Source organism: Poecilia mexicana, unplaced genomic scaffold, assembly GCF_051168715.1.
Source record: "Poecilia mexicana isolate PSO_F unplaced genomic scaffold, ASM5116871v1 scaffold_3, whole genome shotgun sequence".
Classification (NCBI taxonomy): domain Eukaryota; kingdom Metazoa; phylum Chordata; class Actinopteri; order Cyprinodontiformes; family Poeciliidae; genus Poecilia; species Poecilia mexicana.
The window spans coordinates 15,490,445-15,502,863 of record NW_028263372.1 but is presented as its reverse complement, the minus strand read 5'-3'; positions in this window follow the sequence as shown (position 1 = coordinate 15,502,863).

Here is a 12,419-nt window from a genome sequence, read left to right as displayed (position 1 = left end):
CATCCTATCAGGCAACTCTAAGATGACAAGTGCTTTTAATGCTTGAATCAATTTTCTACAAATTCATCTGTAACGTGGTCGAAGCAGTTCAGTGTTCTGCGTGATCGGTTCCTTTCTTCTCGAGCGGTAAGTCGGTTTGGGCTAAGTGAGTAAATAAGACACCAATTATGAGCAGATCTAAATAGTAGAGCAGATGATGCCTCTGAGTCAGGTGTTCATCAACTGTCAAATTTCTCCTACAGCTGCCAACCCCTCAGCTCCAATCCCAAGCACAGCACAATCAAATTCACTCAAACTTTTCTGTGCAGGAGAATATCACTGTGGGTGAAGGTCTACTATTACGGCGAACAACAGATCTAATTATTGACCAGTCACATCAACAACATCAACACGTCGACGACATGCAATTACTGATTATATGTAATCATCTCTGTGGGGAAGAGATTTAAGTCATTTAGTGGAGAAGTTGATAAAGCCAAATGCAATGAAGCAAAATCAAACCTACTCAAGAAATAGTAATAAAATTAGGAAGAACTAGGAAAACTAATGGGCCTCGTCTGTTTCTTCCGATTGCGAGAGGACAGGCGAGAGGATGTCAAGACAATACATGTCAGTGGAGGAGTGTCTTTGAGCTATCACAGCAGCAAAACATCCACTGCATGTCCCACAGGACTCTCCTTGCCCGGGTTAAAAACACTTTTATAAAAGACAACAGAATCATTTATTGAACTGACATGAAAATTTAATACTAAAAGGCATTCCCATGTTGTTTCACATTGTCTTTTCAAATGGCCTGATAGGCCTTTATTGTTCCCATGTTGCTTTTATTATCTGGGGGTGGAACGTGTTTTGTTTCACTTTGTGTGTCGAGTTTCCCTTTCCTTCCTCAGCACTCCCTTCTGTTGCCTCTCTCCATTTCTTCCCCCTGCTCATGGCCTCCATCTGTTTCTCCAAGCATATGACTTACTCTTGTTTTCCCCTTTTTCTGTGGCTTTACCATCATCCCCGGGAGATTTTGACATGATATTAAGTTATAGTTACAAGGCAATACTGTGATGTTGTTCCTCAGGGAAATCTCTCAGCTCTGGAGTATGACATTTTTACTAGAGGAGGCAGGTGTCTGCCTTGCTGAACCAAACAACGGTATATTTAATTTTCAAAATGGATATGTAGTACCACATTAGAGCCACTAGGGATTATCGTTCTGGGATGAAAGAATCCACATTTTCCTTTCTGCCTTAGCCCAAGAGGATGGTAATTCATTGACAAAATGAGCTATGATGCCAACAATGACAGGCGTGGGCATAACCAGGTGTTGCCTTGCGATACTGACATTAAATTTATGTCTCTCATCGCACAGTGAGAGCGTTGTCTTTACCAGCTGCTGCAACCTTGTGCGGAGAAAGTTAAGAGGTTTTAATTAGGAGTAAGAGTGTTGTTAATTACACATTCATTCAATCTTGCATAACTGTCTTACCGAGAACCTCTTTCTGCCATTTGACTCCTCCTGCTCTCCTTTCTTGTCATTCCAATACCAATTTAAGTACCAGAGAATTTACTCCGTTGCCTACTGGGAAAGGGAAAGCAAATTTGTTAATTTGATGTATTGCACTCCCTACTCCCTTCATGCCTCCCCTTTACCCATCTCCCACACCGTTCAGCATACTTTCATCTTTGATCTAGGACCCCCATGAGGAGGCGCATTTAAAAGAGCAGACCCCTGGCAGCTTGCTCTGATGGCCTGGATTTAAGTGATTCGACAGTATGTTCGGCAGATTACTCCCTTAAACAACTTGGGGAACAATGAGTGGAAGAAATTCGCATGAAAAGCACCTGGGTTCATTACTCTAACTAATTTAATTTTTCCCTTTTGTACAAACGAGATGATGAGGTCATAACTCAACATAGAAACCTGAGAAAGAGGCTGTTCCTGCTGTCAGGTTGATAAAGACATGTAATATGCTTAAGTTCCCCAGATACATGAGAGGAGGAGGACTTTAATCTTCCAGTATAACGTAGCCAAGTCTCATTAATATTCATTCATGGGTAAAACATACCTTACCTGTGCTATTAATGTCCATTCACAGCCACCTGGTGCCATAGTACAGTAAACATAAGGGGTTATAATCCTCAACTGCAATGTTACTTTCACTTTACAACAAATATGCATGGAATTATTAGATAGCCATGGCTCAGCCTGGATGACTTTTACATATTCAGAATCCCAATGACGGTGGTTGAAAATGAGGTGATGGAGGAATTTCAGGGTAAACCTGTTAATTCTTGTCTTTTGTATTATGTATGCTTAAACATTACAATGACATAATACATAATACGATGCCTCCTTATAACTTTCAAGATTACATACTGGAAAATAACCCACTTTGGAAATGTTCTTATTTTGTCATCAGAAAGTAATATTCATCTTTTGGTGAAAGTTCAATGAACTATCAGTATAATTAGGATGCAGAAGCCAAAATTAACATGTCTCTTGTCATTTACTTTTTTTTTTTTTTTTCAGATGAGGGGTTAACTTGGTTTAGGCTGAGTATAACTTTTTAGTGATGGCTGTACCATGTTTAACTGTTTAAGCTGTTAAACATGCATAGTAAAGCAGCAGGGACTGGGCTTATACTGATAGAGTGGCTGACAGCTGGTGTACCACCTGTACACCGACAACTGATTCAGTCACACACAGAGAAAATAATATTGGATAGAAATAAAAGTACAATTGAAGATAAGGAGAGAGGAAGATTTGAAATTGATGAATTAACACAATTTCTAACACTTGCCACAAAACATATTTTCTGAAACTGAAAGTTAAATTAATTTCATTCTTCTTCTCAAAGAGGCTGTAGAATGTAAAGCAGAAGAAAATAGAAAACAAAACATTGGAAAAAAGCAACATCTTAATTCATGGCAGATCTAAACATCTAAAATGCCACCGCGATCTATTTTTCAAAGGTCATTGGTGGGTTTTAAATTAAATTATAAATATCAAAGCTACGAGTGAAGAAAAGTATGATCTTCGGTTCTAGCTATAAAAAAAAATTGACATTTTAATAAGCTGAAAGTTATGTACTATCTTCTCCCTCTAAACGGAAGAAACAAATATCGCAGATTATTAGCCGAGAGAAAATGCTACTATGGGCAACAATTTTTGGGAGCATTGCGGTAGCTTTCATTCCGATTTGGTATAAACAGGATCACTCCGGTCCCAAAGTTATCTGAACAAAGGTGGGTATTAAACATAGTACTCAGAATGCTTTTATGTTGAATGAAAGCTGTGGCAAACCAGTGGGAGGGTGGCTGGATAAAAGTGCAGGTCTAGAGACAGCTACTGTTGGAAGAATCATGCTGGGAGTTACTAAAAGCTTATCTGAGAAACCAAAGAAAGGATAGATTAAGTAAGTCAGCAGTTTGTAGCCAGCCAGTCTGAATCAACTGTTTTATTAGCTCTTCGCTGACAGAACACCATATAAAAAAATAATCTATTGAGTACCTGGTTTCCTATTTTTGTTTGTTGTTCATTTACCTTCCTCTGCACTCAACCATCAGGGCACTAAACATGTTGATGTCTGTGACTCAACTGTTTCCCGTGATTTGGTCAGGATCAAGTTGTTCTTCTTTTTCTTCTCGTGGGCTAACTAGTTGTTCTCTCCTGGACTAGAGTCGTGCATTTCATCGTAGTTTCAAGCATTTGCATTTACAGTTCTTTTGCTACATTTAGATGTTTAATGTTGTTTAGTTTGTTCTTTTTTAAATACAACTAAAGCATGTTTTGTTTCTTTTGAACATCACCTTTGGCTATAATAAATGTATGAAACCATAATAACTGGCATACACCAGAGTATATGCCAGTTGTTATTCCTAAACATGTATCCCAAATTACACAATGGGCTATTTTTTAAAACCGATTTCAGTATTAAAGGGTAACTAACACCCCTGTATAACCCTGCCAGTGGTACACTGAGAGGGTTTTAGATGAAATAATGCAGAACTAAACAAATGTATATGTCACAATTACCACAGAAACATAAAGACAGAACCCTAAACAACCTATATAGAGATTATCAGCAAAAAATAAAAAGTTGATTTGGGGTTAGTTACATTGTAAATACTTAAATTGTGAATCATCTCTGGTTTATGTTTGATTCACACGTCAAGTTTCTCTCCGGCGGCTATAAGAGGCTAAAGCTTTGTGTTAATTAATTTGCAAAACGACATTATGTATCTGAAAAAAAATATATATATATTGTGTGGGCAAAAAAATCCTGTAAAACACATATGTGCAACCCCAGTTAAAATTTGTCTTATAGAGGTGTCCCTGTGTTATCCTGAAGTGAGAGAAGTACTTGGTAAGGTATTGTTTATGTAATCTGAAAGATTTTTTTGCATGTCAGATGTCAGTAATTTTGATTGAGGTAGCATATATGTGGTTTACAGAATTCTTTGCCCACATAATGTGTTTGAATTTATTTTCAGATACATGATTTTCTTTAGCAAATCAATGAACACAAAGTTTTACATTTTTAAAGCCGCAGGAGAGAAAAATGAATCAAACATAAACCGGAGATGCGCTTTTATTTTGAAAAGAGAGCGCCATAACTTGTGCTGTCGCGCACATTAAAACCGAGTGCAGGCTGGCTTTACTACCATTTCTGAAGAGGAGGCTAGCTTTATCCCACTGATAGATGGGGTTCCCGCTGTCGGCTTCTAAACACTTCTGATAATGCTGACATTACTGTAGGAGCGCTAACGATGTCATTTAAAATATTAGTTGCCTCTGTGAGTCGCTGCTGCTCAGCTATTTTTCTGTCCGTGAAAACCCGCCTACTCCTGCCTGGGGTCCAATCAGAAACTGAAATTTTAAGTTAACTTCCGTTGCAATCAAACTCTGTCAGAGAGTTTGACTGTGAATGTGAGAGAGTTTGATAGTGAATGTAAAAGAGTTTGTAAGTTTTGGCCCATGGGGCCTCTCATAGTTCAGAATAGATATCATGCAACATGTTACATATACACATCCTGATCTCAAAACAAATAAAGAAGAAAAAAGTTAAAATATTGCAAAGAAAAAAAACCCCAATAATATTCAATAATTGGTTTTGGCAGTGTTGTTTTGCTAATGTGCTGCTAATTTAACACATATCTGTCATCAAGTTAAACATCTATTAAACCGGAAAATGTCATTATCTCATGGAAAAACAAGCCTATTTTTAAGCAAAATCTCGTAGCAAAATACATCAAACAGCAAAGCACAATTAAAAAGAAAAAAAAAATGCTCTATTCCAGCGTGGTCTTTTTGACGTGTGGTTACACAGAAGCAAATATACTTGGATTCTGTTGCTAAGAAACTATGATTAAATTCATTCAGCCAGCAGTGCACTAACAACCTGATCAGCCTCGGCCACATTCAGTGCAACAAGAGACCGCATGGTATATTTGTTTACTTACATGGGAGGTAAAGATTCCCACATGCACGTGAGAAATGGTCCTGCCCTTGTTTTATGTTCATCACATGGGTCCAATCACGAAACTACGCTGCAGAGTTGGGATAATTGCTGCTAGCGAACAAGAGCACAGGTGCTCGTGTCGCGAGTGTATGCGAGTAATTTCTTCACTAAAAGTGGCAGCCTCCATGTTTGGACTACTTCTAATTATTGACTGAGAGCTTTCCAAGATGCTATGCCAACAAGTGGCATAACAAGGTCTTGATTTTGAAGTGTCCCTGCCTGCTTGTGCTCGTCTGAGTTCACAAAACAGCAAAGAATTAAGAAAAACAATAGATTGATAAATTGGCCAATAGGAAATAAAAAGATCATTAAATATGAGTTACCTGCAAATTATTCACCCTCACTTTGCATTTTATAAATAATCTTGTTGATGTTTTTTACTATGTCATAGACACTTTGTTTTCCTCTTGTGGAACTGCATACATTTGTAGTTTATCTGATTTTCAGATAATACAGATATTGTGTGAAGTTTAGTTTTTAAACGTATTTTTAGCAAGATATGGAAGAATAATTTTAGCTTTTTACTCTCTGTCATGGTCACACTGATTCTGCATGGGGTTTTACGAGATATATATTTTTTTGTGTGTGTGGTTTCGGGAACTTACGGACATCCCCACAACACGGTTTCAATGTATACATGATACTGTAAAGTGGTGTCTTAAACGTGACAATAACTTCACAGTACTCTAATGGTGTCCACAGTCACTAGATCCCAATCCAGCTGAGCACTTCTGGGATGTGGATAAACAGGAAATTCCTATCATTGATGTTCAGCTGACAAATCTGTAGCAACTGTGTTAAGTCATCACATCAACATTTACAAAAAAAAAAAAGACACCTTGTAGACACTTGGACACAGAATTAGTCTGTCATCTCTTATCCTATTTTTAAGTGACCTTCTTAAAGTGATCGCCCCAAATTATCTTCTTAACCATTTTACTGATTAGCTTTTTGAGATTCAGTCATAAATATTGATAATAATGTACAGGATCCAGCAATAACAAGTATGTCTTCCTTTCTGCAAGTAATTTACATGCATCATCCAGCCAGCAACTTTCTCTGGCGTCTCTTGTCTTTTCTGTGTACCTTCTTCTTGGCTTATTCCATACATGTATGAACATCATGTGCACAGCAGCAGCTCTCAGCGGGATGTCTTGTCATTTACATCCTCCATTAACTTCAATTTAGACTGTAGCACTCAGTGAAAGACTGTTATTTTACATTTTTGGTTTACAGAAGAAGCAATTAAAAGGAAGAGAACGTAATTGTCTCGATTCAGATTTGCAGGGGTGTGCAACATGGTAAAATAATCATAACAAAATGATTATTTTCAACACTTACCATAATTTATGCCACATATTTTTTGTATTTTCAACTAAAATCACTGTCACACGATAACTTTTTTATGAAGTAAACAAACAGCCCTTCCTTGCTGTCTGTGCAGCAATATGATGGCAATCTGATGGCATCTATTATACAACAGAATACATAATTTGCTCCCATTTTTTCTGTGCACATCAGCTCTCAGGCCTGTACCAATCCCTTTGCCTAATGTTCGCAGCAACAAAGTTGATGCTGATGTACCTGTGTAATGGAAGTCAATTAGTGTGAGAAATATGATGCTACCATTCATGGAGAGTTGGAGCAATTGTTACTATGTGCAAATGCATTGGTGCATGCACATGTACACAGCTTTCTCCCCACCAAATTACTAAATCACTCTATTATTGCCTCATTTGAGGTTTCACTTGCATCCTGGGGAGAAAAAAAATCTAACCATGAAAATATGTGGCCATAGTTATTTTAAGAAAAACTAACCTGCACAGTACAGAACTGTATTGGATATGTTTTTTTTGTTTGTTTGTTTTGTTTTGTATTTTCCATTTAGGTTTAAGCACAAAAAAGTAAGCAATTTATCATTAAAAAAATCTCACATTTTGGAGTAAAATTAAATAACTTGTTCTCTTGCATTATTATCTAAAAAAGAAAGTATTTCTTAGACATGCAGCAAAACAAAAGCGCAAATATTGTCAAGGATTTCACAATGTATCGCCATTTAAAGCAGTAATTTTTAACGTGACACATCACTTCAATTCATTCATTCTGCCCAAAAGCAGTCACACTTCTTCCAAATGTTAGTTTTTATCTACCACTCAAAGTTCACCTACTGATTGCCAAGGCAATTGGAGAAAAAAATGGAGAAAAAAATCCCCCATCAAAAAACAACAAAAGCCCAGCTTAGTTACTAGCAACTAAGCCGTAATAATGTAATCATGTGCCATGTATTATTACATGACACATTAATAGAAACAAGAAAGAGACTAAAAATGTTGGTAACACTTTATTTGAAGGGGGTTGAATAAGACTGTCATGACACTGTCATAAACATGAGATAACACCTGTCATGAACATGAATAAGCCTTCATGAATATTTATGACTGTTGTCGTAAAGCGTCATTCGGTAAATTATGACACTTTTAATGCAGAGTTGACATTATTCAAAATGTCTTTGTTATGACAACTTGACATTAACCAGGGATTTTTTTAAAGTGCAATCAGTAATACTTTTATAACAAATTTATATCAGTAATGATTTCTTGGTTAATGTCAAGTTGTCATAACAAAGACATTTTGAATAATGTCAATTTTGTATTAAAAGTGTCATAATTTACCGAATGACGCTTTATGACAACAGTCATTAATATTCTAAAGACTTATTCATGTTCATGACAGGTTTTTATGACAGTGTCATGTCAGTCTTATTCAATCCCCTTCAAATAAAGTGTTACCAAAATGTCATAATAAAATATGAGTGAGACTTCACCTTTTCATTAACACTGAGAGCAAAACATATATCTGCAGTTTGTGGAACAGAAGGCAACATTTTTAAAGTCAAAGTTGAGCTAATAGGAAACAATAGCAGTTTTAATTGCTGCACAGTATCATCAGTTACAAATATTATATTGTTCACTTTTGGTGAACTTCTCAAATGAAAATGCTAACTTAAAACTCTGAATTTTAATTTGTTTCTTCCCAAAAACATTTTATTTGAACTTATAAATTTCGGTGAAAAGTATTGTCCTCTTTTGGTCCTTTTGCTACTTTCATGCATGACATATTTGTCAATATAAACTGACTGTTTTGACAATAGTTTGCCAACTCTCAAAATATCAAAGTGAAAACTAATTCTAGAAAATATGTTGGTGGTTAGTTAATGTAAATTTAATTACTGTACAGATCTTTGTCCCCTTCGGGTGAATATCTAGTAGATGAATCTTTGGCTGGAATCAAAGTAGTGAATCTGGACAGAGATGTGTCTTTATCAGACTGAAACATCTGAATATATATATATATATATATATATATATATATATATATATATATATATATCCCAGTACATTCACTTTGTCTTTAAACCGGGTGGAACAGCTCTTTTGAAGTACCAACAAAAAAAAACAAAACAAAAAAAAATTAAATTGAGTGAGCTTTGACTTGACCATCCCAGTACATTCACTTTGTCTTTAAACCATTTATTTATAGATTTTGCTATATGCTTGTTGGCTTAGTTGATTGATTTAGATTGAGCCAGATTATGCTCTAGAATTTGATTGTATTTTTCTGCACCCAGGTTATCTTATGCCTTTACATGCCTTGCAGGCCTTGAGTGTGAGAATCATCCTCAGACCATGATTCTGCCATCACCATGCTTCACAAGAGAGATATAGTGTATGTGTTGATGTGCTCTGTTTGGTGTTTTTCCAACACAATGTCTGGTCTGATGGACAAAAAAGGGAACATTTTATTAGACTTTAGAAAACTTCTCAGTCGTTTGGGAGTATTCCAGATTCTATTTTATTCGAGCTTTTCTCAGGTGTCGTTTTACTGTTGCCACTTTCTCATACAAAGCCAAGACAGTAGTTTTGTGTGAAGTCTTTTTCAGCTGAGCCACTGAAGCTTTAACTCCCTAACCACTCATTTTTTTGCAAGGTCGTTCAGTTTGTGAGGCGAGTCAGCCCTAAGCAGATGTGGAGTGCCACACTCATTAAAATTTGTTAATAATGAATTCAGCTGCACTCCATGCTATGTCCCGAGAGCTGGAGATCTTTTTCGTAGTCATCTCTTGACAAATGCTTTTCAATGATCTTTGTCTAAATAGATTTTAATGTTCTTTTGTACTTAAAGGGTTGGCATTGTGGATTTTCCAGGCAGATAGTGCTGATTATAAAAATGCCATATCATTATGTATGTATGCATGTATGGCTTAGAACAAATTTGACTTTGGAATTTGAAATCGGACCTCTGTCTTCTTAAGAAGCACCTGCTCTATGTTTTTAATGAGAAAATAAAATTGATGTTAAAAAAGTAAATCTTACAAAATATCTCCCATATATTATATTTTGTCAAAATGTATTAAATTGATGATTTTACTAACATAACCAAATGGAAAACATCCAAGGCTTTTAATAATATTTTAAAGGCCATTTAATTTGGTCACACATTAACTAATATATTGAATGATGTGTTTAGTTAAAGAAAGCAGGTTGACTTTATAGTCTTTTTTACTTAGTTTTTAACAAGCAAAGTCTTTTTTAGCATTTTTTTTCCATGAAAAACTACATGTAAGAGTTTTTTTTTTTTCTATTTTTTTTTTACATTTATTTATATGTAATTTTGAAACTACCAAACACTGTCCCGGTATTTTCATACAAATTAAAATTTTCTACTTGTGCAAGTTAAAATCAAAATCCTAAATTAAATTGCATTGTAGTGTATAAGCTTGAATTCTTTTATCAGTTCATTTTACTTGGAGAACTTTTTTTTTACAGTACCTTGTGATCTTTATCACACAAATTATGTTTTCGGCAGCTGGGGACATTCTGTCATAATTCTTATGGACCAATGGGCCAAATATCGTCAACAGCTGTCAGAACATCAGAACTGTGGCAGATATGCCACATGACTGGCTGACTGTCGCTAAATACTAATCAGTTTCTGTGTTTTGCTGGCCATAACTCACTTTTCACAAAATATTACCTTGACCTATTGCCTGTTCAATAGACTTTGATGCTAGTTCTAAAAACTGACCTCAACTTATGTATTTTGGACTCCTTTTGTCACTGATGAACTTGGCTTAACTGTTTCTTTTTTTTTTGTTTTTTTTTTTGTATTTTGTAATAAAATTCATTCATAATAAAAATTCATTTGCAAATTTGCAAATCTTCTATGGCACCAACTTCTTCGTTATCATATTCTTAAAATTGGTATTTTGCTACCTAATTATTAGGTGTTCCTGTCCAAACGCTGATTTCATCTTCACGTCACTTTCCAGTTTTCCTCATGTGACTAATGACATTTTAACACATCCATTTAAAAATTTGAACAAACACAACTGCTGTCGAAGTTATAGATTAGCATCAACAAAAGATACAAGCACAACTCCAACTTATGAAATATAATTAAAACAGATGTTCACTTTAGAACAGGGGCGCCAAACTCATTTTCGTTTCGGGCCACATAAAGATTTCCTTAGAGGGTTGGTCGTGGCAGAATGTATTAAGACAACTACTTCTTAAAGTGTAAAAATATTACAGCCTTTTCTGTATTCATTGATTGTGTTTTAAAAATAAATAATATTTAAAATCTTTTCACATTAATGTGGCATTATACAAATAAAAACTGATTTGATGGTAAAATAACATCACAAATAATACAGTTGCTATGTTGAATCTTGATATGGCCCTCTGGCTTTTGACACAGTCCTGCAGCAGAATGGATCAGAAAATACTGATATGGCATCCCAGGCAAATTGAAATGGGCTTTGACCAAGTTATGTCCTTTTTTTCTTCCATGTCTGTCTTTGAAATCAGGTGCTGCTGTGTTAAGCTGATGCTAATAAAATTTGAGTCCAGGTTAGTCCAGGACAAAACATGACCAGAATTAGATCTCTAGTTAAGTGCAGTTTAGTTTTTGTACATCTGACTACAGTCAATGTTCATTTAAACCACATTTCTACAAAACGATAACATTCTCTGTGTGGTGCCAGAAGCCAATGCATCAGAAACCAACTCACTGCATATTTTACAAGACAATTGGCCATTTCTATTTAATATTTATGTGTGATCAGATTAAAAAACAGAAAAAAACCCTACATTTTCTTATGAAGTAGAAAAAGGAAGCAGCATTTACCCAGTTGCAGTTTGAAAACACTACACAAACTGATCCACCACATCGTGTGACAGGATTGCTTTAGCCGCTTTAGCCTGCGGTTGTGTGTTTGGAAGCAGAGGCGTGAAGCGGCATCATCTGCTCGGAGAAGCCAGATCAAATACTTGATTCAGATTTGCCAAAGTCATTAATTTTATATGCTGGCAGCGGTCGGTATTTGTGGCTACTGAATGAAACATGTTCTTAATCAATGATTTCAATTCTTAGTGATTGCAACTTGGAAACAGGTTTTACTGACAAATCACTCATAAACGAATGTTTATGAGTGATTTAGTAACGAATGTGGAGGTAAATTACTTTTTATAAATGCTCTTCTGACTCAGAAGCTCTGGTTAGTGAACCCATATCCAGCTAGAATGTGCCTGTTCATTTCATAAAACATTTAACCTGCTTCACTGCCATGAAACAACTGTAGAAGCTATGACTTGATTTGACCTACGTTAGGAAACTAAGGTTATAAAAACTCAGAAAATCAATTTTGATAATGTTGTTGCAATAAGCAGGTTAGAATGCATTTTCAACATGACACATTAATTTACAAACAGTTTGGCAAGTACATGTTTTTTTTTTTTTTCTTGTAAACCCTCAGAGCATATGCCTCTTCAGTTGTGTTGCTATTGAATCACCTCTGCTTATGCCATTATCTATTGTGTTCAGTTCTGTATTCATGTTTTTTTTACC